Source organism: Balaenoptera ricei, chromosome 10, assembly GCF_028023285.1.
Source record: "Balaenoptera ricei isolate mBalRic1 chromosome 10, mBalRic1.hap2, whole genome shotgun sequence".
NCBI classification, from domain to species: Eukaryota; Metazoa; Chordata; class Mammalia; order Artiodactyla; family Balaenopteridae; genus Balaenoptera; species Balaenoptera ricei.
In genome coordinates, this window is record NC_082648.1 from 54,403,761 (window position 1) to 54,428,345 (window position 24,585).

The 24,585-nt window shown below is 40.2% G+C and overlaps 1 protein-coding gene and 1 long non-coding RNA gene across 2 annotated transcripts in view; one reads left to right on the forward strand and one right to left on the reverse strand.

Moving 5' to 3' along the window:
- The window catches only part of LOC132373378 (uncharacterized), a 151,993-nt gene extending 142,984 nt beyond the window's left edge, over positions 1-9,009 (forward strand). Inside the window, exons 2-3 of the long non-coding RNA XR_009505415.1 lie at positions 8,100-8,267; positions 8,945-9,009. This is a non-coding gene — a long non-coding RNA (uncharacterized LOC132373378). The remainder of the gene's footprint in view (positions 1-8,099; positions 8,268-8,944) is intronic.
- Positions 1-24,585, reverse strand: part of WIF1 (WNT inhibitory factor 1) — an 84,801-nt gene that overhangs the window by 48,687 nt on the left and 11,529 nt on the right. The gene's annotated exons all lie outside the window — the stretch shown is intronic.

The window sequence follows — 24,585 nt, forward strand, 5'->3', positions numbered from 1 at the left end:
CCATACACCATTAGAGAATCCATAGCTTTTGTGTTTATATGTATATGACTATTCTGGGGGGAGAGTAGACCCTAGCTTTTATCACATTCTTAAAGGAGTCCATGACTCAAAAAAAAAAGTTAAGAACAACTGCCTTCAAGGTTGATGTTTCCAGGATACAACTTCTGGTCTGCTCTTCTTGCTTCTGCTCTCTTCTTGGGGTATCTTAATTGTTTCTATGTCTTCGATTTACACCTACATTTCCATGATCTCCAAATTTTTATCTCCAGTTTTCACTCTTCTTCTGAGCTCTAGATTCATATCTACAGCTGTCTACCAGACATCTACCCTTGGACTTAACATGCTTGAACCAAACTCATTATCTTCCCAATGAACCTGTTCACTTATATGTCTTTAGACAGCAAGCACTCTATAACCAATGGCCCAAGCTATAAACATGGCAGTCTTTTTAGACTATTCTTTCAACACCCACCTCCACAAACTTTCACTGATTTCTCAAATCGATTTCCTTCTTTCCTTCCCATTGTTACGACCAAAATTCAGACATTTCTCACTCATGCCCCTGTAATTGTCCCTCAACAAATCTTCCTATTAATTAATGACCTCCAGATGTATCCCCTCCAATCCACATTATCATCCAGTTTTTCCTCCTGAATGCCAGCTGGACCACATCACCACTCCTACTTAAAACCCTTAATAATTTCTAACCACAAGGAGGAGTTTAGCTACAGCTTTGTATTGGGCTCTGCCCACCAGCCTCTTCTCTCATGTCTTTCCTCACAAGGCATTGATCCGGCCACAGCAAGCTTTGAATCCACTAAGCTGCCATGCTCTCTCATGAACCCGGCTCCCTCCTCTACACTTGGAATGTCTACCCCTGCCCTTGTCCACCAAGCAAAGTCCACCTTGACTTACCTCTCCAGACTCAGGTGAAATGTCACCTCTTTGGTAAAACTTTTCCACTTCAGATGCTTCTTTCCTGTACTCTTCCTTATCTTTACTATTGTATTTATGCTAACAATCTATTTACTTGTCTTCCCACTCTCCTCTAGGCAGAGGATCTTGTCTGTTCTTATTTGAATCCCCGGTGACTAATATATTTTTTGTGGCTCAAAAATGATTATAAAAAAACAGATACAAGCTTTAAGTCCAATTAGTCATCTCCTTAAAAATAACAGGTAAATCATGTCTTACCATGTCTAATCCAAGTCACGTAATTTCTGACTTTAAATGAAACAGAAGCCCCAGTATACTTGTGAAACTTTGATTGAGAGAGGTAGACTGGAATTCCAATCACAAGTCAGCAGGAAACGGGTGACAATGAGGCCACACACAAGAAAACCAAGCTGCTCCTGAGCTGGCTCTCCACTGAGACAGCTAGCAGTCCAAATAACACCATCCAGACGCTGGGGTGAATTTGGGTGAGACTTGGGCTACAGTCAGCCCAACCTGGCTCGAATTCTAATTCCACTACTTACTAGCTTGCCTTGGGCAAAATCTTAGCTTCTTATTCATTTCAACACATATGTATTGAGTGTGCCAGGCACTAGCCTTTGTGTATGCCTACAATGCCAAGGATGAGTAAAAACAGATCTAGTTTTTGTCCTTATGGAGTTTGCAGGCTGGAAGGGGGCTGATCATTAATCAAATAATTAAGACTGTGATAACATACTTCAGAGGAGAAGTATGTAGAGCTTTGAGAATACGTAATTTGACTTAGCTTGGGGTCAAGAAAGGCTCGCCTGAGGTCTGCTGAATGCACAGAAGTTAAACAGGTGAAAGAGGGAGCACCGTTTTCGGCCGAGGAAAGATCAGGTGTGTGAGCTCTGACGGGACTTTGGCAAGCAGGAGGAACTGAAGGGAGGCCAGAACCTGCTTTATAGCACTGTTGCAAGGATTAAAATAAATAATGTGTGTAAAGTACACAGCCAATGTTGGCACATAGTAAGCATTCAACAAATAGTAGGATTAATACGCAAGTCCCTTATTGATGGGGTGTGGCAGCAGTTTCTAGACAGTGGGAGAACCCATAGGTAGAAAGAAACAGCCTGAGGATTTCTGGGTGTTTGGGGCTGGAGTAGTGTGATCTAGAGGGTTCTCACAGTCCTGAAGGATGTCAGCCATGTGCTGTGGTTATAGGGAGAAGAGTTCGAAAGGAGAGCAGTGGCTGTGAAAATTGTCTAAAAAACGTTTCCTTTTATGCTTATTGCAGACATGGGTTTACAGTTCAGGTTATCCTATGTAGCCAAAATTGCAATTACCTTATTTCTTTAGCTTTAAAACAAGTTAGAAATGTCTTTTCAAACTATTAATTTAGAGAACAGAAGAATAAGTAGGACTACACCACCCAGATGTAATCAGAAAAATCTAGGCTATGGGAAACTCTATATGCCAGAAACCTAGTCTCCTCAACAAAAATTTGAAGAAATTTAAAAATGAGAGCAATGGAGGGAAAACATAGATTAAAAGAGACCTAAAAGACTTATCAACCAATCACAATATGTGGACCTTATTTTTGGATCCTCATTCAAATAAACAAACCTTTAAAAATGTATGATGTTTATGAGAGATAGTTGGAAATTTAAACACTAACTGGATATTTGTTTGTATTAGAGAATTATTTTTAATAATTTAATAGTGTGGGGTTTTTAAAGTTATCTTTATAGATACATACTAAATATATTTGTGGGTGAAATGATACGATACCTGAAATTGTTTCAAAATACTATGGGAAGGGGAAGTAGGTGGGGAGTACAGATGAAACAAGACCGGCCATGAGTTAATAATTCTTGAATTTGGGTGACAGATACATGGGTGTTCATTTTTCTATTCTGTCTATATTTGTATTTTTTTTTACATTTTCCATAATAAAAGCTTTTTAAAAAAGAAAATGAAGTCTCATACTGGCATCTATGTTGACTGAGTAAGCTTCAATTCACAGAGAATAACACATCCCAAGCGATACGGCAATGCTTCCCCTCTGGCCGGATGCTTGTAACTAAGGCTCCCCACCTGCTCCAGACACACTAGCTTCCTGCTGTTGCCTTAACATGCCAGGTATATTCCCACCTGAGGAGCTTGGCACTAACTATTCTTTCTGCTGTGATGCTCTTGCCCCAGATATCTGCACAGCTTGCTCCCTGAATTTTATTCCGGTTTCAAGTAAAATGTCATCCAAGCAGCCTGGCTCGTTCATCGTCTCTGAAATAGCAATACCCACCATGCATATTCTTATTTTCTGCTTTAATTTTCCACATAGCACTTATCATCACTTGATATATGTCCATTTAAACTTTTAAAAGTTATGTCTCCTATTCACCACATGGCAAGTAAGCTCTATGAGGGCCAGCACTTCACCTCTTTTGTTCACTGCTGCATCCCTGGCACCTAGAGCAGTGCCTGCCACATGGAAAGTGCTCAATCAATATTCATAGGATAAATGAAAGGAGGAATAACTAAAGAAAGCTCCGCTAAATACAATGACCTATTCTTCTGTTCATGTTTCAATTTGGAAACGTTTTTATTAATTAATTGGAATTAATTTACTTTAAAACCTCTGCCATCATCAGAGCTGTTGGCTGAAATTGATCCCTAGGATACAAGGCAAGATATAGGAAAATCAAACATATTTTTGGAAATATAAGCACAGTATAATTTAACCACAGTAACATTTTACCTATTGTCTGATTTCTTTCCATTCAAATGGTAATATAGGAAATTGGTTGTATGGGATAAAACACTGAATTTAATTTAAGCAGAAGACAATACAGCCGGTCAACCAACCATGGATTCAAATTGGATGAAACTGCCGATGCGAAACCGCAGATACAGAGGGTCAACTGTATTCACTGCACTGAGCCACTTTATATACTAAGGGATGGAGCATCCTCGGATTTGGGTATTTGTGTGGGCTCTTGGAACCCATACCCTGTGGATGCCGAGGGATGACGGTACTCTTATATTCTTAAGTAAGTTCAGGCAAATAGTATTACTATCAGAGTTTCTCTAAGACAAAAATTAAGACTTCTGTAGCTCTTGCCTTGTTTAACACTGTACTATACAGTAGACAATGTAGGCAATAAATACTACTGACTTAAACCAGTACTTTAAAAAAAAAATTTATCTGTTGTTTTTGTCAGAAAAGGTTCTATATCAATACAAGTAGGTGAATATGAGTGTGAGGAGAACTTGTAAATAATTGAACAAATATCTGGGGGAAGAGCAAGCCAGCAGAAGGAATAGTTAGTGCCAAGTCCCTCAGGTGGGATGGTACCTGGGACAATCAGGAAGCAGCTCGGAGGCCAGTGTGGCAGGACCAGAGTGGATGCGGCACTGTGATTATGTGCTCATAAACTGCCCCCCTGGTTGTAGGGGAAGCATTGCCCTGTCACAGGCAAAGGGGTCAGATCCTCCCAGTGGAGGAACCCAGGAAAGCTGCTCATAAGAACAAGATCAGCTGTAAACATCCTCTGGGGCCAGAGTTAAACACTGTGGGTGACATCAACACCCTGCCTCTTGTCTCCTCTCACTTCTTCGTGCTCCCCCCACCCCCGCCTGTACCCCCTTGCCCCAATCTAGCCTTGGAGGAGTGGGAAGTGGTCTAGTGAGAAGAGTCAGCCATGGTGCCTTCCAGGTCACAGCTAAGGGAGGAGAGGAGTTTTAACTATGAATAAAGATCAGAATTTTTACTACTATACAGAAATGGATATTTTAATTATGGAAATGAGAATAGTCTTAGCACTAAAGTACTCAGAGGACATTTTATATCTCTGGCTGACTAGCGAAATTCCAGGATCTGCCTGAGGATTCATCCAAAGGCTCAGGAGAAAGAAGCCTACATAGTAAGTTTGGAGGTGCTGTTGTGAAAAAGATAGTTCTGTGGTGTTTTGCTTATTTAGTGTAATAGTTTTAAGCCCTTAGATTCTTACAGGAGGATTTTTAAGAGCCAAAGACAGGGCAGCATATTTTCCATCTGAATATTAGCCAACCTCACGGCCTCTCTATTTTGCCCACTTAAAACATGTCAGAATATTAGGGCCAATCTGAACCTTCCCTTGTTACTTTTTAATTGCCATGTTACATATTCGCTTTCTCATTTCTAAAAATTATTTCCTGTAGATTATTTATTTAGTACTTGCAGTTCCTCTTCCTAGAGGTAAACCTAGTTAATGATAATCACTCTTTTCCAAAAGCACAGTGAATGACAGCGCTTTACAGTTAAGCAGTTTGAGGCAGATGCGAGCAGACACCACGGTTAGTCAAGCTGATTCATTTAAAAAAAAAAAAAAAAAGGCACATTAAAGCTGAATCAACTGTCATCTTTTAGTGATGACTGTTGATCTGATGTGATGAGAGAAAGTTCACGCACGTGGATGGGTCGATTTGGCTCCCGGATGGTCTGGGACATCGTTAACTCATACAGACTGATTCTGGGCCTGGTTCAAACTTCTAAGCCTTTGTTCTTGGGGCTCAGAGGACGGCTTTGAAGTTCAGGATAAAGCTCTTCTAACACACCATTACCAAAGAATAACCTTTTGATTATGATCTCATGAAAGTATAATCAATAACTTACATAAGTTAAAACCATGGCAAACAGTGATGGTCCTGTAACTGGACCTTTATGAATTCCATATGTTACAATCTCTGCATTAGCTATCAGTCTTGCATAATACATATATCTCTTCCCCAAACATAGCCATTGAACTTCCTTAAAAGGCCATGAAACTTTTCACAGCTACTGAAAAGAGTTCAGCCTTGAACTCTTCAGGCCCTTAAGCTAGTATGTGGGTACCTAACGGGCAGGATTTTTTGGAAAGCTTAAAAGGATACTTCCCCCAAATCCAACAGACACTCATCTGTGCAAAGCAATTTAATCAGAGCCAGTAACTTTTTACTTAATTGCATGACTTGTGTGCTTTAAAAAAATATATCAGGGGAATAAAAGACTTTTCCAACAAATCACTGTTAAAATATAAACGGAAAATATATTCATTTAGCAAAAGGCATGCTCTCATGTGAAGTTCTCAAATGACTGGGACCTGGCTAGGAAGCCATTATGTCATTATCTACATTATCTAAGATTTATATTTACTTCTATCTCTCTCTCTCGTTGAACTAAATTACATTTTTACTGAATTTAAAATGTGGGTGTTTAGTGTAGCTTAATTAGCTTCACTTTGGGAGGAAGGGCAGTAAGCATGCAAGAGAAGAGAAGATTTGGGAAGAAAAGTACCTAATCCAGGGCCATGGCAGCTAAAAACAAACAGACAAACAAACAAAAACAAACCAAAAACCCCCAAAACAGAGTTTTCTGATCTATGTAAGGGACAAAGAAGAAGTCTAAATTGAAGGAACACTTAATGACAGAATAAAAGATATCCAAAGAAAGATTAGCCCCATCTTTTTGTACTAAACACCAGACCTTTAAAGAGAGATAAGTATATAAAGTAAATAGAGGACACATCAAAGGAATTATTTTGGCATCTTGACCCCCTCCCTCACAACTATTACTACCCCTGCCCCAGTGTCACCTATTCAGTTTTGTTACCTGTTATCACAAATTTTTTCTTTTGGAACATATTTGAAGGTTGGAAACCTAATGTCCAGCAAATGTATATGCCTTTAGAGTCCTTAGTTCAAAATAGCACTGCTCAATCTTTGTAACTCTACTGTTACTATATAGAACTTCTCCACTTGCAAATATGTTACCAGCTTTCAAATTAAAATTTAAATTACTGACTCACAATGCATTCATTGTACCCATCTACAGAGAAATGTGATATTTGGCTTCATATCTATTTGCTTATAATTCCTAGAGGCTGAGACCATAACTATTTACCAATCTCTTTTCAATGGTCCAACGTCATTTTATAAAAGTAAATTCAAATATCTGTGTGCATGCACACACACACACACACACACAAAGGGATGACCAAAGAAGACCAGTAACATCAAAGGGAAGAAGGATCAGGCTTTTTTGTTTTTAACATCTTCAGCTTGACTGTTTTTTAAGAAAATATCAGTGAGCTAGTTTTGGTCCCTAGTTGTGACAGAGGATAATACGTTACATAAAGAGGCAAATAGGCCAATGGGAAAACTGTATGGATGCAAATGAGCACAGCCGATATGATCTGAATCACGATTTGTGTGAATATGTGGAAATTGAAAAGCACTGAGAAATGGGTCTCCTGTATTCAGGAGGGAAAAAAAGGATGGCTCTGGAAATTATAGACTGGTCAGCATCAATATCTCTTTTAATACCTAAAAGAATAACATCAACACAGAGTCACATGACACAAACAGTGCCTGACTAAACTGATGTCCTTCCTCAAAAGAGAGGACAAGAAGCAACGGAGAGAGTCCACCTCTATTTCAAAATTACTATTGAGTCCTTCCCACAACTGGGACGTCCAGCCTTTCTACCATTCTGTGGGATGACAAAATAATCAAATTAAGAGCCACACCCAAAGCATAAACCTATGTCAGCCTGGTCTGCATACTGGATGGTGTTTCATTCAGAATGGTCTTGGAAAACCAATCTATTAGATATTCTTATTAGTGACTTTTATAAACAAAATGTGAAGTTGCTCACAAAAGCTGTAGACTTGCTTAAATTAAGTAGATTTTAATACTCTAGAAGACAGAAATATCCAAATCTTAACCAATTAAAATACAACACTATTAAAACTAAAAAAAAATATTCCAACCACTGAAGCATACTGGGGCAACTGAAACTAGGCAGATCAATCTAGAAAACTATAGTTTATCATAACCTGGATTTGAGTAAGCAATTTTACGCTATCTGAAAAAAGTCAACTTGATTATGAAACTTATGGTGTGTAAAATCCTTCCTTCATGCCATGCATTAGATATAATACTAGTATTTATTTTAAATGATATGAATGAATCCCAAGGATTCAGAGAAGCATACCAAAAGCTTATTAAAACCATTTAAAACGGCTTATGAAGGACTGTTTTTGAAAATTAAGTATCCAGATTGATTAGTTTTCAAATTTCGTTTTTGTCTTTAATTCTTGGTAGGTTTTTGTTGTTGTTGTTGTTTGTTTGTTTTTGTTCTTTGTTTTTGTTTTACATATCAGTCTGGAAAACCAGTCTCTGATTTCAGTGAAGTTTTGCTACATGGCTGTTCTCAAGTCCTTAAAGGAACAACAAAAAGAAATGAGATTTCACTGTAGCAAGTAAGATTCTGGATGGATAGAAAGTGAGGGCCATCAACATGATGAAAGTCTGGATAGCTAAAATGACAGGTGAGTTCTTACACAAGGCACTTAAAGATCTGCCCTGCATGCTTCCTATGACAGGCTGAGATTCCTTCCAGCTCTACTAATCTATAGTTGACCTTGAACGTCTCTTCATTCACAAGCAGCCTCCCTGTCAACATTTCCTCCCCACTCTTCATGTTCTGGACTGGTGCTTTGCCTACTTCTTGTTTCGACTTTTTCCACTCCCAAACTTTATCATTTGTTCATGCTACTCTGTATCACTCTTTCTAATTCCTCCAAAATTGCTTTGCTCTAAAAAAAAAATCAAACCTTCCATAACATTTATTTCTGAGTTATCTCCCTCCCACAGAACTCTTTCCATCAGCATTTTTTTTTTTTTTAAGAATCACCTTGGCATTATCTCTTATGTATTTCTATCTCTATTGTTTTCCCTCAATTTTCTCTGGTTGTGCCATATCACTTTGGTTCATACTATTAGAGGAAATTAAAGTAATAGAAGTTCTAATACCATGGGGAAAAATCATGTTTATTAAATGGAAGAGGGAAGGAAAGGGAGAGAAGCTGTAATTCTAAGATCAGTGGATTCTAGGGGAAAGAACTAAACCCAAAAAAGAGCCAGCATACTAAAATGAATTGAGAGGACAACAGAACATAAGGGTCAGTACAAGTTGTGCTAACATAATGTCTTTCTTCCTTCTTAGGTAGTGGACAAAAGACAAAGCCAATCTATGAACCCAGGCCAAATTTTCAAAGTCATGTAAAAACAGTGCTATTTTTAAAGATATATATTATCCGGCTATTAAACACTTTTCAACTCTCATTGAAAAATCTGTATCTGTAGTTCCTTTTGATGCTGTTGGGATTTCCACAATTCGGGATCTCAGAGAGCTTTGTAAACAGATCAGGCTTCACAAAGCTCCTCTAAGGTAAAATGGTAGAAGGTGACATTTTAGAGCTGGAAAATTCTAGGAGATCATATGGGGAAACTGAAGGCCATGGAGGTTAAGTTATAGTTCCAAGGCCCATCCAGGCAGGTCTGGCCCAGCATGCTTTCCACAATACCACATTGCCTCCCTACCAACCATTTCCAGTATGCTAATGTTGAAATTAAAGGGGAAAACCCCACACTGACATTAGCCTGAGATTTGGGGGACTACCATTGTTAAATATCTACCATGTCCTAGGCACTGTGCTGGGTAAAAAATACCATGGCCAGAACTGAGTGGTGCCTATAAGTATCCCATCCAGCTATTGCCCCCAGATTGAACATTAAAGTGTGTGTGTGTGTGTGTGTGTGTGTGTGTGTGTGTATGCGCACGCGCTTACAGGACTGGAAAACACAAGAACAGATCAACTGACTTCCTCAGCTCCATTCCAGGAGAAAAATTGTAGGCAATTCTTTCCTTCCACATTTTATGGGACCGTTGAATTGTGATGTGGTGATGCTACACCTTCTCACAGCTTAAACATTCAGACTAAAACAAAATGGAAAGCTCTGCTCCGGCTGTCAGAAGATACGTGCTCTTTTGCCAGTTCTGTGGCCAGCCTTCTCTGTGATCCTCAGAAAGTCAGTCATCATCTCTGGTTTTCTGATCTGAAAAGGAAGGTGTCTGAAGGAATCTTTAAGACTCCCTCCCTTTTAAGAGTTTATAATTCTAAGTGGAGGCAGCCCTTGACAAATTCTTCTAAGGTTTAACATAGAGTCCGAGCATTTGGGAAGAATATAGTTCATTCTGCATAGATAGCCAGGTGGAGAATTGGGCTCAATAAAGAGTTGGTTCTCAATGTTAAAGTCTTGGCATATTAGATCTGTGCTCTTAGTGATCTAAGACTCATTACTCATTAGAGTAACCTCAGAAGCATATGAAAACCTGGACATTCGCAGCAACAGACATCCTTGGATGACACTTTTGTCTTTATCAATATCTGATGTTTTCAAAGTGCAGAGATACATTTTGAGAAGCAATTGATGAGATTACTGAGGGCAAGCCAATGGGATGGTTGAGAATGATTTACCTCCATCAGACCTGCCCATTTCCCTTCTGTTCACCACGTGTTCATGGCAGAAGATGTCACTCAAAGAAGCGTGTGAGGGCCCTGCCTTTGAAGTGGCTGCAGAAGACACTCAGCAGCAGAGAAGCCAGCAGTTTATAAACAATAATTGGAGTCTACCTACCAGGCTTTATTTCCCCCCTGAATATTTTATTCCACAGAGAGCAAATTCAGCAGAAGTTAACAGACACTTCAAAGGCTAAAATGCAGAGTATTTACTCAGATATCAAGACTGCTGGATCAAGTGAAACCATCTCTTTAGCTGCTTGAGGACTTTCTCTTAAATACTCCCCTTCTACTCTTTCGCCTTCTACCCCCTTGGATGTTCAGCTCTGATTACAAAGTAATACGTCCTCCCTTTTACAGAACACCCATAAGAATTCCCTTATTTTGATAAATGTAGCAAAATACAACATTCTTCCTCTGAGAAAGATAGCACTTAGAAGTGCTATCTTCTAGCCACTGATGACAATAACTCTCTAGGCTTTGAAGTTGATCTACTTGCTAATCCCTCTCTGCCTTGTTCCTGTCAAAAGTGAGAAAATTATACCGCTGAGTGTTGGGAGAATAAATTACATAATATATTAAAAAAATTTTTAAAGAGTATACATGCAAAAATAAATGTTCCAATCACTGTTATTTCAAAAATACTTCTGGATAAATATGTCTAAATGTGTATATGAAACACAAAGAGAAACATAAATATCCACATTCACTTAAAATTAGTAGAAAATATATTTTGTTGCTATGTTAAAAAGGAATTACCTGTTTTATTCTTTAGAAATCGCCCACCAGTTGTATTTGTAGACTAGAAGTATAATTTATAATTAATATATATCTGAAGAGTCCTATTTTCACAATTAATAATCATCCCTAGGCAGAGTTACCTTGGCGGACTTAACATCCCTGTATGGGAAGCGAGAGCCACTTACTGATCCCCCACTGCCCCCTACAGTATGAAATTCCCACTAGATGAACTAGTCAGAACTTAGCAAAATGCAGGCACAAATCAACAACCATCAGTACCGTTTGGAAAGCTTCATTTGGAGGTTTAGAAATAAGCCACAAAAGAATACCGAAAAGGACACCCTTGCATAATTCTGTTGGAAGTATGGAGTAGCCAGTGCAAGCCATTCAGCAATAGTGTATGTGCCAAGAGCCTGTACGATGATCCCAGGTACTTTGACTCAGAAATTCCACTTGTGGAACTCAGTCCTAAGGAACTATTATTAATATTATTAATCATAATAATGGAAAAACTTTTAGTCATCAAGTTGCTCTTCACAGTATTATTTATATGGTGAAAAATTATCTAAAGACATAATCAAAATAGGAGAATGTTTAAATAAACCAGAGAATAAACGTAATAACATGAGAAACTGCCCCACTGTCCTTAAGCAAACAACAAACAAAAAAGGACACAAATCATTACTTCAGTGCAAACAACTAGATGAAAAAACACCAAAATATTAACATTTCTTAACTATACATGACTTCCCCATTCTTCTTTCTCTTTTTCTGTATTTTCCAAAATTTTTTAGAGGGTATACTAGTTTATGATGGAAAAAAGTAATGAACTTAAAATAAAACTCTGTAAGGATTCATAAAATGAAACAGTTATACCCAGGAAATTAAGTACTACAAACTCTAATGAAGTTCAGTTTATGCTCCTGAGTGAGTAATGGGTTTCGCAAGTCATAATCACTACAAAGACAGCTCGCAATTTAAAAAAATCTCAATTTGTAACAGAGAGACAAGATCTCAGAGCTGATTCCTTGCTTCTTTGTAAAGAGCCAAGGCAGGAATAAATATTATGAATACCCAGAAAGGAGCTACAATTCGGAGGTCTTAAAGGATAACTATTAGTAACATAGCTGTCCTGCCTTACCTGCCTCAGAGTTTTAACTCCAAAAGTCGGTCAAACTGAATGGACTGACACCAAGCTAATAAGCAAACCAGGGAAAAATTGTCTAAAGTCGATCTTAGGAGATTTGATCAGCCTTATGAAGGCAAACAGGATTTTGAAAAGTTAATTCTGCTCAAAGTTTATTTTTTTGATACAATAAACCGTACTGTCGAAACTGTTTTTCTTCCTGGGGTTTGAATTCAGACACAAAACCAAGAACAATGCGGAAATGGTAATGACAAATAATAAATCACAGACATTTCAGAACTGAAAGGAACCCTCCTATTTTACAGATGAGAAAGGAAATGAAATACTTGTCTGAGGTCCCAGAGAAATGGTGTAGGAGCCAGGCAGGCAGGAAGCCAGGCCTCCCGAGGCCAGCGCAGTGTGACACTGCGTTCAGAGAGCTGGACGCCATCACTTGGAGTGGCATTTGGGCATCCTGCCAGTACACTCCCTTGCCTGGGATCTGACCCACTACCTTCCTTTGGCCTCATGGCCCCCATTTAGCACTAACAGCTCATTAATACAAAGGAAAGAAAAGACCTTACTTTTTCAGTGTCTGCTATGTGTCAAGTGCTTTGTACACATTATGCAACTGCATTTTGCTGCCACTGTACGAAGTAAATTAATTCTTTTCTTTTAGTACTTGAAGAAACCAAGGCCCCAGGAGTTTAAGTGATCAAGATTTGGCCCGGGCTGCCATTTGCCTCTCTTTGATGGTAACTTCTCCCACTGTTAGGCAGCTAACACAGAAAACTGATGTGTTAAGAGTTCTCCAGAGAAAAGGAACCAAAAGGATAAATAGTTAGATAGATGGTACATATGATTTTGGAGGCTGACAGTTAGCAAGCTGGAGACCGAGGAGAGACAGTGGTGTTCTTCCAGCCAGAGTCCAAGGCCTGAGAATGAGGACAGCCAGTGTTTCCAGTCTGAAAGAAGGTGGGCTCAAGACCCAAGAAGAGTCAATCTTTCCATTTGAAGGCTGCAGGTAGGAGGTGTTCCCCCTACCCCTTACTCCTTCACAAGGGTCAACCTTTTTGTTCTATTCAGGCCTTCAACTGACTGGATGGGGCCCACACACAATGGCCCAATGTATGTGGGCCACACACTCTCAGTCTACTGATTCAAATGTCAATCTCATCCAAAACGCCCTCACAGATCTATCAAGAATAATGTTTGACCAAATGTCTGGGCACCCTGTGGCCCAGTCAAGTTGACACATCAAAGTAACCATCATGCATCGTATTCTTCAGTATGTTGAGGACCTGGACTAGGGGGAGGTAAGCAAGACACCCAGAGCACAAATTTATGGAGGCACTCACTGCCAGGTTCAACAAGCACCCTGGGTGCCTTACTTCTCTAGCCCTGGTCCTGGCCCCATGTTCCACTCAACAGGGCAGATTTGATTACCTTTTTTAAACTGAAGTGTTTTATACCGGGGAACAACTTTCTACAATCACGTAAATACCATTCTAGAAAAGTCTTGGGTATGCAGAGTTTCTCAAGGAATTGATAGCAAAAAATATCTGAAATACCAAATAAGGAAACAGAAGAAGGGTAATTATTTCTACACTTACTATGGAATGGAATGATAACTCACTTATATTTTCCACTGAAAATGTTTCCTTATAATTTAAATAGTATTTACTGCATGGGGCCTCATTTATTTTTATTGAAAGGCAGAAGCCTTTCTACAAAATCACAAACACACAAATCTTCTGTGCATTATAGAAAAATGCATAGCTATTAAAGATTAGGTTTGAATTATTTTACTTTTGGCTAAAGGCCACTCATTGCAAATTATCATAGTTATTCCTCACTTTTGGTTATCTGCAATTTCACTGATGCATGATTTTTTCACAGTTATTGGGAGGACTGAATGAACCTAATGAGATCATATAAATGAAAACATGTTTTAAACTATTAAGTGCAATATAGAAAAGTGTCACTACTATTAGCAGAATGATAGAACAACCTCTTACCTCAATTCAGGAGAGCTGTATCAGTTCATACACTCTCCCTCAGTTAACAAGTAATGTTTCCTCAAACCCTGGACAACACAGGACATGCAATGATAACTCTCCAAACTCAAGGCTGCAGATATCCAAGAAATCAGATAAGTTTAATGATCAAACTTTGGGAACCAAAGACATTCAGCCAGTCTGGGGTCAAGTGCTATTTGGCATCTGAACTAGATCTTGACTTAGATGATTTGTTATTTGCCTTGTAAAGTAGGACTCTCTAAATGACATGGGCTGCGGGAACTCAATATTGGTGGCTTCAGTTGATGTCAGGGTCTTAAGTTGTGCTGCATTAAGTAGCAAGTGACAAAGTTCAATGCCATACTGTGGACAGGGGTAGATTCCTCATTTTTGCACAGAACACCAAGCTTCTCTGAGGCTGTAAGCCTTGTGGAGAATATAGCCCAGCTTGACCCCTTGAGTCTGTATAGCTTGGGGAGCAGGGAGAGGCTGAACCTGGACCTGAGAAGCAGACTTCTCTCAGTGCCGCACTGCAGCAGCAGAGGTCAAGACATTCCCCTCCAGGATGGCATGGGTAGAGCCTTTCCAAGAACTCACAGAAATAGTTGGTCTTTGCTAGGGAAGAAGTAGGAGTAAATGAACCAGAGGCCTTACATCAGCAACGGAGGGGACAAGTCAGTAAATTTTAGGGTATAAATGCAAAGTAGGACTCACCAAATGTGAGTCTATAGACTGGTAGAGTCTTGGTATATTCAAGTTACAACAGGAAGACAGGTTTTGGCCTATTACGAAGAACAACTTTCTATAATTAACACAATCAAAATTACTAAATAAAATCTGCCTTACTAAGTTCCTTGCCACTGAGCATGTTCAACTAGAGGTTGAGCGACCACGATCCCTGGATGCTTCAAAGAAAGGATGGGATTCATGGGATGGATGAGTTCTGAGATCTCTTCCAGCTCTATTCTGTGACATCTAAAGATACAGCCAGAGAAAGCAAAGAAAAAATTGGATGAACACAGACATGTAACTCAAAGCTTGACTCCTGCCTGAAATTGAGCAACTGTTTAAAAGGAAGAAATGGGTAATCAGTGTATAATGAAATCATTCACATTTTTAGTTATTTAGGATGAGTTCTCAAACATAGGATGAGTTTTAATGTTTTCAGGGGCACTGAATTTGAGCAAGTTGTTTTCTCACTTGCTGAATATATTAAAGATCTACTGAAATGAGTTACATAAAGATCATAGTTGTCCAAAATGGGTCTCTGTTATACAGAGAGCACCCCTACAGCCTTTAAAAGTATTGGGGTGAAAAATTCCACAAAGGAGTAACCTTTACATTGCCATCTGCTGGCTACTGGCTACTGCTGTAAGTGACAGCAACATAATATACTCTCAAATCCTAATCAGATTCCAACTGGAAATAGGAATATTGAATTTACAAATTATAGAAATCAGATGACTTCACTAAGTACTCAAAACCCAAATAAATACCAGAGTACTTTTACAAGTCTATTGGAGACCCATCTGGTTATTGCCTTGATTAGGCGATGTCCTACTTGGACTTGTGAATCCTCCCAGTGGTGCATCCATGACCAGTACTGAAATAACCCCTTGAAATGAGGCATCCTAACAAGTCCTACATTGGAGGTTTATTCAGGTGTATCTTCAGCTCCCACAGAAAGTTTCCTAAAAGTAGTTTTAAATGTTTAATTTGGGAGAGCTGACTTACGCTATCACCTAGCAGTATAGCGACATTTGTTGTAGTCATTTCAAAAAAAAAAAAAAATATGGCAAGTGGAAGGCAGAATACATTAGGCCAAATTATCTCAAGTACATAAAAGCCATGAAGTTAAGCAGAGAAGATGTTCCAAATGTGCATATCTTAGTTTCACAGGTCTCAGGCTATGCCCTGAAGAACACTGGGGACCCTATGCTGCTAATTCACTCCTCTCCCAACAGAGGTAATGACCCCTCTCCAGTACTTTCATAGAATCTTGTTCATATTGCATTATTACATGGTTGATATTTTATTATTGTTATTTTGGTTCATATCTGTTTCTGTACCAGATTGTAGTTGCCTTGAAGGCAAGCATCATATACAATTCACATTTTTTTTTTTTAGCATTCAACACATGCTTTGGCATTAGGTAGGCCCCCAATAAATATTTATTGAGTTGAGGTCAAAAGAAGGAAGAAAGGGAGGAAGAAAAGAAGGTTCCAAAGTCTCCAAAATCAGTATTTCTATTCTATTCCTCAAGTCTTAGCTCTAGACTTCAGTTTTCAAATGCACACCAGACTTTGCCATCTGAAAGGTTCAGCACAAATTTCATGTTCAGCAATTTCCAAATGGACCCTACTGTCTTTGTACCTCAAACTGTTCTGCTTTTGCTCCTGTAATTAATTTCTCAGTTAAGACATAATTATCTGCCCAACCATCTGAGTCATCCTCTATTCCCCCATCTCCGTAATACCCACATTCAATAAGTCCTGTCAATTACACTGAGAGAGACCTCTCAGTGGTATCTTCCTCTCTCCTCCCTCTCTCCCCCAATTACCTGCCTTAGTTCATATCCTCATCACCTCTTGTGGTGTCTTAAGTAACTTCCTAACTGGCTCCTGTCCTCAGCCAGGTACTTCATCATCTGTCCTCCATCTGCCACGGAAGTTATCCTCTACACAGATACGACATTATCATCTACTTTTAAACTTTCAATGGCTCCCCACTTTTTACAAGACAAGTCAACTATGGCATACAGAAGTCATCATAATCTTCCTAAACTTACTTTTTTAGATCTATATTCTTCAGGTCTGTTCCATAAACCCTAACCATTCTGAACTAATTGTCATTCTCCAACCACACCAATGATTCTCAGTCCTGTGTGCCTCCCCACAGGTCATTCAGTAGACCTAGAATGCCCATCCAATCCCTACCTGCCTTGGCCACTCTCTGCCTACTGAACATTTTTTGTGACCCAGTTTAGATGTTACCTCCTCTGTGATGTCTATTCCAGAATATAAGCAACTGCAAATTTACCTGATCAATGGCAAAATCCTCTGGCTTTATGCTCCAGTAGCACTTTTCTTAGGGCACTTAATGGGGGCTACAGCTAGCCCATATGAAGGCTCTGTGCAAATTAGGTATAAGTGACCCCCCCCACCCCACCCCAGGCAGAGGCAGCTCTGTGTCAGGCTATAAGACTTGACAAGTGAAACAGGGGCTGGATTTCAGCTTGGTCAGGTTGAACCTGCCTCTTTGGTCAGGTTCCCTCATGCAATGAAAAACCTTGTTCAGCTGTACATGGTGGCCCTGAGAACTTATCACAATGATTATGATTGCCTTTTTGATGTCACAGTCTTCACCACCAGCTGGTGAATTCCTAGAAGGCAGTTAGATCAATCAAAATTTGTACTCTCAGAACCTATGACATGTAAACATTGATAAGTGTTCTTTGAATTGCTATTTTTTGGAATGAGAAGATATTACAAAAATCATCGGGCTTCCCTGGTGGCGCAGTGGTTGAGAGTCTGCCTGCCGGTGCGGGGGACGCGGGTTCGGGCCCTGGTCTGGGAGGATCCCACATGCCGAGGAGCAACTAGGCCCGTGAGCCACAACTACTGAGCCTGCACGTCTGGAGCCTGTGCTCCGCAACAAGAGAGACCCGCGCACCGCGATGGGGAGTGGCCCCCGCTTGCCGCGGCTGGAGGGGGCTCTCGCACAGAGGCGGAGACCCAACACAGCCAAAGATAAATAAATTAATTAATAAAAAAAATAATCAAAGAAAGATCTCTGAAGTATATAAATGTGTACATAAGTGTTCTTAGCTGTATAGTCTTGGGCAAGTAATTTGACTTCCTTATGCCCTAGTTTCCTCATCTATGAATTGGGGATAATAATAGTATCTACCTCAGGACTGTTGTGAGGATCTGATGAGATAATATCTGTAGAGTGCTTAGAAGAGTGCCCAGTTCAGAGTATGCTTTATGTAAGTATTGGCTGTTATTATTAACATAGGATAAAGAAAGGATTCTCAGATGAATCTCTTTAAATTTGACAACAAGACCATTTTGGAGGAAGAATCTTTCTGCCTTGATTTAAAAAAATCTAGAGACAGACGTTACAGTTTGTATAAAGATATTACCATTAATATTAAATGATTGAAGATGTTCTACTTAAGACATAGAATCATAACATTTCAGAATTCAGAAGGTGTTTAGAGGTCATCTAAACTGCTTTTCTTATAGATTTAAGAATTGGGTCAAGTGACCTTTCTGTGGGTTCTAGTGTTTCTTCATCTGGCCCTTACCAAATATCCAGCCTTATCACCTCATCTCCCCCCATCCCTAGCCCCCAGTATTCTCCCTTCCACTCATCAACCCTCAGTCTCGGGCACCATCAGCCTCTCCCAGAATGCACTTTCACAACTCTTTTGCCTCTGCCTGTGATAGCCCTCCTTCCTGTGCCTTGCTCCCATCTCAGCTGATTAAACCACCTCATGCACATTCTTCAAGTCCCAGTTCAATTACTGTATCTTCTCTAGTGAAGCCTTCCCCTACTTCTTCAGCCAAAATTAGCTGCTTCCTCCTCTGTGTTCCCAGAGCTCGCTCTGTGTTCATACCTCTATTTAGCACTTATCAGAGCAAGGGCTCTGGATCTCACCTGCCTAGGATTAAATCCCAGCTCTGTCCCTTGCTACCTGTGTTTCCTTTGCTCCTCTGTGTCTCAGTTGCTTTATCTATCAAATGGGAACAATAGTATATTCATTCATTCAACAAATAGTTATTGACTACCTATTGTGTATCAGGAGATGTTCCAGGACCTGGAGTTATACGGTGAATAGGACACAAAGTCCTTGCTCTCATGGACTTACATTTATTGGGAGAGTCAAACAATTAAAATCCAATATAATCAAGTATTATCATTATTTTAGGTGCCATGGAAAAATATGCAGCAGAGCAGAAGACTCAGAGTGCTGGGCATTGGGTAGCTCTTGCTTTAGAGGGGGCAGTCAGGAAAAGTTTCTTAGAGGAGGTGACATTTGATCAGACATCGGGGAGACGAGGGAACAAGCCACACAGAAATCTGGCAGGAGTGCACCTAGGCAGAGGAAACTTCATGTGCAAAGGCCCTGAGGCAGGAAGGGTAAGCTTGGGGGTAAGGGACAGAAAGGCTAACAGGGCTACTGCCAAGTTAGTGAAGCAGAAAGTGGAGGAAATGAGGCACTCCTTATTCTTAGCACCAAGACTTTCAGATTTTTATCTCTTAAATGTTTCCCCAATCCATTTCCCTTCTTTTCATCCTTGATCTTGTATCTCATTATCTCTGATTTCTCTCCTTGCTGTCAACTCCCCTCAAAGCTCTCCTCCATTCTGCTGACAGGATGACCTAAAGACTGTAACTCTGACTCTGTTGTCCTCTGCTTTATACTTTTTCACAGACTGACTCAACACGGCCTATAGAGTAAGTCTCAGATGCCTTAACATGAAGGACAAAGTCATCTAGACCTACCCCCTGCCTTCCTCTCCACTTCCTACCTTGCATATACACTCCAGCCACACCAAAGTACTAGTTCCCCAGATAACGTATCTCTGGTCTCTCTGCCTTGTCTGACGTTGTCTCCTTTCGCTAAAAATCATCCCCTCCTCCATGTTTGTGCTTGTCCAACTCTATAGTCAGACCCAGTGCCGGAGTTACTTCTCCTGTGTACTCTCATTCCAACCTGGGAATGCCTCAGTACTTCTACAATACCACTTACCAGGAATTATTAAGATGATGTGTTTATATATAGCTGCCTCTCCAGTTAGCTTCTAATTTTCTCAAGGGCACGGACTTGGTTCTTAATCATGTTTTGCACGCAGTGCATGATCCGAGTTCTGGCCAAGAGCAGCTATGCAAGGACTGGGTTCACGTCCTTTCTCTCATCACTGCCAGGTAAGAACTCACTCCCCAAATCTGTCCCGTTGTCCCAGGCCCACAACACACTGCTGCCCTGTGAGATTCTGTTCAGGTGAATGGGTTTCAAAAGATGCCTGATATTTTCCAAGATTCTTTAATCAGATTCATCCATAAAATCCAAAAAGAAGACAAAATGTACAGCTCAGAGGCACAGACAGCCATATCTCTACCTGAGGAAAACAGGGAAGAGAGAATTTGTCCTATGACTTTAGAGTTTTAACTATTAGGTTTTGAAAGAAAATCAAGTACTTGAAGAAGCAGGCTTAGTTTGAATTAACCCATTTCCAGTGTTCGACCTCTCATTATTTTAACTGAAAGATCACCTGCCAAGTGTAATTTCTATATCTTTATTATACTTTTCTTGATACTTAGAAAAGTTTTCTTGATAATCAGAAAGGTAGTATGGGAGTTGAGAATAGATGCTAAGTCAATTCTTCTTCAAATTAACATTATTTTCTTTACTCAAGCATCCTTTTACAGTAAGTTCAAAGTTCTAGATTCCATTAGAAAAAATTTTTCCTATGCACTCACATAAGTGATTTTTTATAGTTCTGTGCCCTAATCACCTAAAAAAATTTAACGTGGAGCTGAGACTAATCATTGCAAACTCTTCCAAAAGTTTAGTAAGAAAGAAGAGCTAAATGGTAGTTGTAGAAAAGCCACTGTCATGGAATCTAAAATAGGATACAAATGAACTTATCTATGAGACAGACTCACAGACATAGAGAACAGACTTGTGGTTGCCAAGGGGGAGGGGGGTTGGGGGAGGGATGTTTTGGGAGTTTGGGATTAGCAGATGCAAACTATTATATATAGAATGGATAAACAACAAGGTCCTACTGTATAGCACAGGGAACTACATTCAAGATCCTGTGATAAACCATAATGGAAAAGAACATGAAAAAGAATGTATATACATATATATGTATGTATAACTGAATCACTTTGCTGTACAGCAGAAATTAACACAACATTGTAGATCAACTATACTTGAATAAATTTTTTAAAAAGAAAAGAAAAGCCACTGTCTACCCAACAGAGAAACCAAAGATTTACTTAATACTTCCCTGGGACAAAGCTGCAAAATGTTGAGTCCATTCTCTTCACAGCAGAGAAGACAGAAACCTCTCTGAATTGTTTCTACCTTCTTCTCCTCCCCCAAAACCCTTCTCCATTGTTTGACTTTGACATCCCCTTCACTGAATTTCCCTTACCTCGCAGATGAGATACAAGGTCCATCGTGATCACCTAGAACATGCCTTCCCTTTAAGACCTCCATGCACTTGAACATGCTGAACTCTTCACTTGGAAGGCATTTTCCTCTCTTGCTGGTCTGATGAAACCTTACTCATTCTGCAGGAATGAATTCGGACATCACATGCTCGGCTCCTGGCTCCCTTCCTCCTCCAGACAGGGAAAAGTGTGGCCTTCTTTGTGTTCTCTGTCAGTCCTAGACTTTCTAACCTCATTTGCCTGAGTGTGATGGCTATCTGTTTCCTAGACTATGAGCTACCTGAGAGCAGGGACCATGTTTACTCCTCCTTGTATGCTCCTGTGACTGACTGAGTGTCTGTGTTTGTTGACTGACTGTGTGCTGAAGGCAGAGAACATGTTCTCCTGAATGGGAGAACAACTCCCCGTCCACTAAGGTTCAGGGGAATGTAACCAAGTTCATCCCAGGTTGGCAAATGGAGAAAGCTGGCTAAAAAACTGCAGCAAAAGAAGCCCTGATCTGACAATACCTCTTCCAGAGATCTGGCTGAAGGATGAAAAGCATTTTCACTATACTCTCAATCCCCAAAGTTTTTTCCTCACGACACCCATCCTATTCATTAGGGACATTTAAGTTAAATGAGCTTAATCCAAAACAAAATGCTTTATTGAACATCATTCCTTTCCACTTCACCACAATGATTTAAAAGATTTCTACTGGTGCAAGCATTTAAAAGTCAGGAATAAAGATAGAGGATAACGGCAAAGGGTTTGTTTACGTGCCTTACACCACTGTGTAAGGAAGACAAAGCACAGTTTACATTTATACCATGTAAATCGCTCTAGAACCAGATGTGGCTTACAAGGTACCTTGTAACTCATCTCCTCTAAGCTATAAAGCCTTTTTTTTTTTTTTTTTCTTGCAAAAGTTTGAGAAACTTACTGCTGTTTTCTATCAGCAGATACGACAGATGGCTGGCACATGCCTGCTTTGCTAAATGAAATGGGCCCTCTGCAGAATTACTCTTTGATTCCCTTGTGGCATGTCCACAACACCACAATGCAAAATACTACAGCATAGCAGAATTTAAACACTAAAGGTTTAAAGCTGTGTTGTTGTTTTGGTTTTTTTTTTTTGTAGAAAATGGATTTATTCGAGTGGAATAAAATGCATCAAATATTAAAAAAAAAGGGGGGTTTGTTAAAGCTGTGCTTTTGATATAAGTACCTTCTTTTAAAAAAATCATGCTCACAGTATGTAAACATATTCACATTCCCACTTTGAAACCATGGAACAGGGGTCAAAAAACGAGGCATTTCCTCCATTTCATGACATAAAACCACCGCAAAGGTATGACGGCAAACCCCAGGAGTACAAACGTATGCAACTACTCGGCTGTAACTACCAACACAATCATAACTCCATTAGGAAAAAATGTGGACAGTACACATTAAGGGATTTAAATAATAATAATAAGTGTTACCATAACTTCAGAGTTGGGAGGAGATGTTTAAGGGCATTTGGCTGTTCTTTTGAAGAGGGAGAGGAAGTACTTGAATGAAAATTCACTCTCAATTGTTTTTCTTTGATTTTTGTCAAGGGGAGAAAGGAAGGAAAAAACCATTTCAATACAGGTCTCCTTAACTCAACCAGTCCAAGGGGAAATTTGAGACCTCGAACTGCAGCTAGTTTAAGGGGGCCAGTGTTACATCATATCAAACACAACGTTGCAAAAACAAGCTATCTGGAGCTTTAGGGGTATTTGAATGACGAAACTAGATTATCCAGTTGATCTTACACATACATGTCAGTAGAATGATTCTATTTTTTTAAAAATTAGCAAAACTGTGAGTCAGTTGTCAGCAAAATGGCCTGTTTCTAACTTTTTTTTTCCAGTGGTACTTTCCTCATTTTAAAGCTGAATTTGGATACAGATACACACATGTATACTGTGGACAATTGACTTTATTGGGTTAAACTGCAGAAACATGCTCCTTTGTTCAATGTGTGATCACTGAAAATAGAAAATATTAGACATACTCAAGATACAGTGTAGAAAGTGAAATATTTTCCAACATGTAAGGTTAATTTAAATGTGTTCATAAACTTTACTAGCTACCTATCAATTAAAGAAAACTTCTTGAATTATTGAAAACTGCCAGAAATAACAAGAATAACCATTGTAAAGCAATTATACTCCAATACAGATGAAAAAAAAAGAAAGAACAACAATAATAATACAAAATCAAGTATAAGGAAAGTCTGAGAACTTTGCCTGGATAGTTGTTTCTTTGTGAATGACTCCGGTCAGTAGCACCCAAATTCAGCTTTTTAAAAAATCTGAAGTGTAGTTTATTTACAATATTGTGGGGAGACCTTCAACATGGTGGAGGAGTAGGATGTGGAGATCACCTTCCTCCCCACAGATACATCAGAAATACCTCTACATGTGGAACAACTCCTACAGAACACCTACTGAAAGCTGGCAGAAGACCTCAGACCTCCCAAAAGGCAAGAAACTCCCCACGTACCTGGGTAGGGCAAAAGAAAAAAGGAAAAACAGAGACAAAGAATAGGGACGGGACCTGCACCAGTGGGAGGGAGCTGTGAAGGAGGAAAGGTTTCCACACACTAGGAAGGCCTTCGCGGGCGGAGACTGTGGGTGGCGGAGGGGGGAAGCTTCGGAGCCACGGAGGAGAGCGCAGCCACAGGGGTGTGGAGGGCAAAGCGGAGAGATTCCCGCACAGAGGATCGGCGCCGAGCAGCACTCACCAGCCCGAGAGGCTTGTCTGCTCACCCGCCGGGGCGGGTGGGGGCTGGGAGCTGAGGCTTGGGATTCAGTTGGATAGCAGGGAGAGGACTGGGGTTGGCTGAGTGAACACAGCCTAAGGGGGCTAGTGCGCAACAGCTAGCCGGGAGGGAGTCCAGGAAAAGCGCTGGACCTGCCTAAGAGGCAAGAGACCATTGTTTCAGGGTGTGCGAGGAGAGAGGATTCAGAACACCGCCTAAACGAGCTCCAGAGACGGGCACCAGCCGTGGCTATCAGCGCGGACCCCAGAGACGGGCATGAGACGCTAAGGCTGCTGCTGCCACCACCACGAAGCCTGTGTGCGAGCACAGGTCACTCTCCACACCGCCCCTCCTGGGAGCCTGTGCAGCCCACCACTGCCAGGGTCCCGTGATCCAGGGACAACTTCCCCGGGAGAACGCATGGCGCGCCTCAGGCTG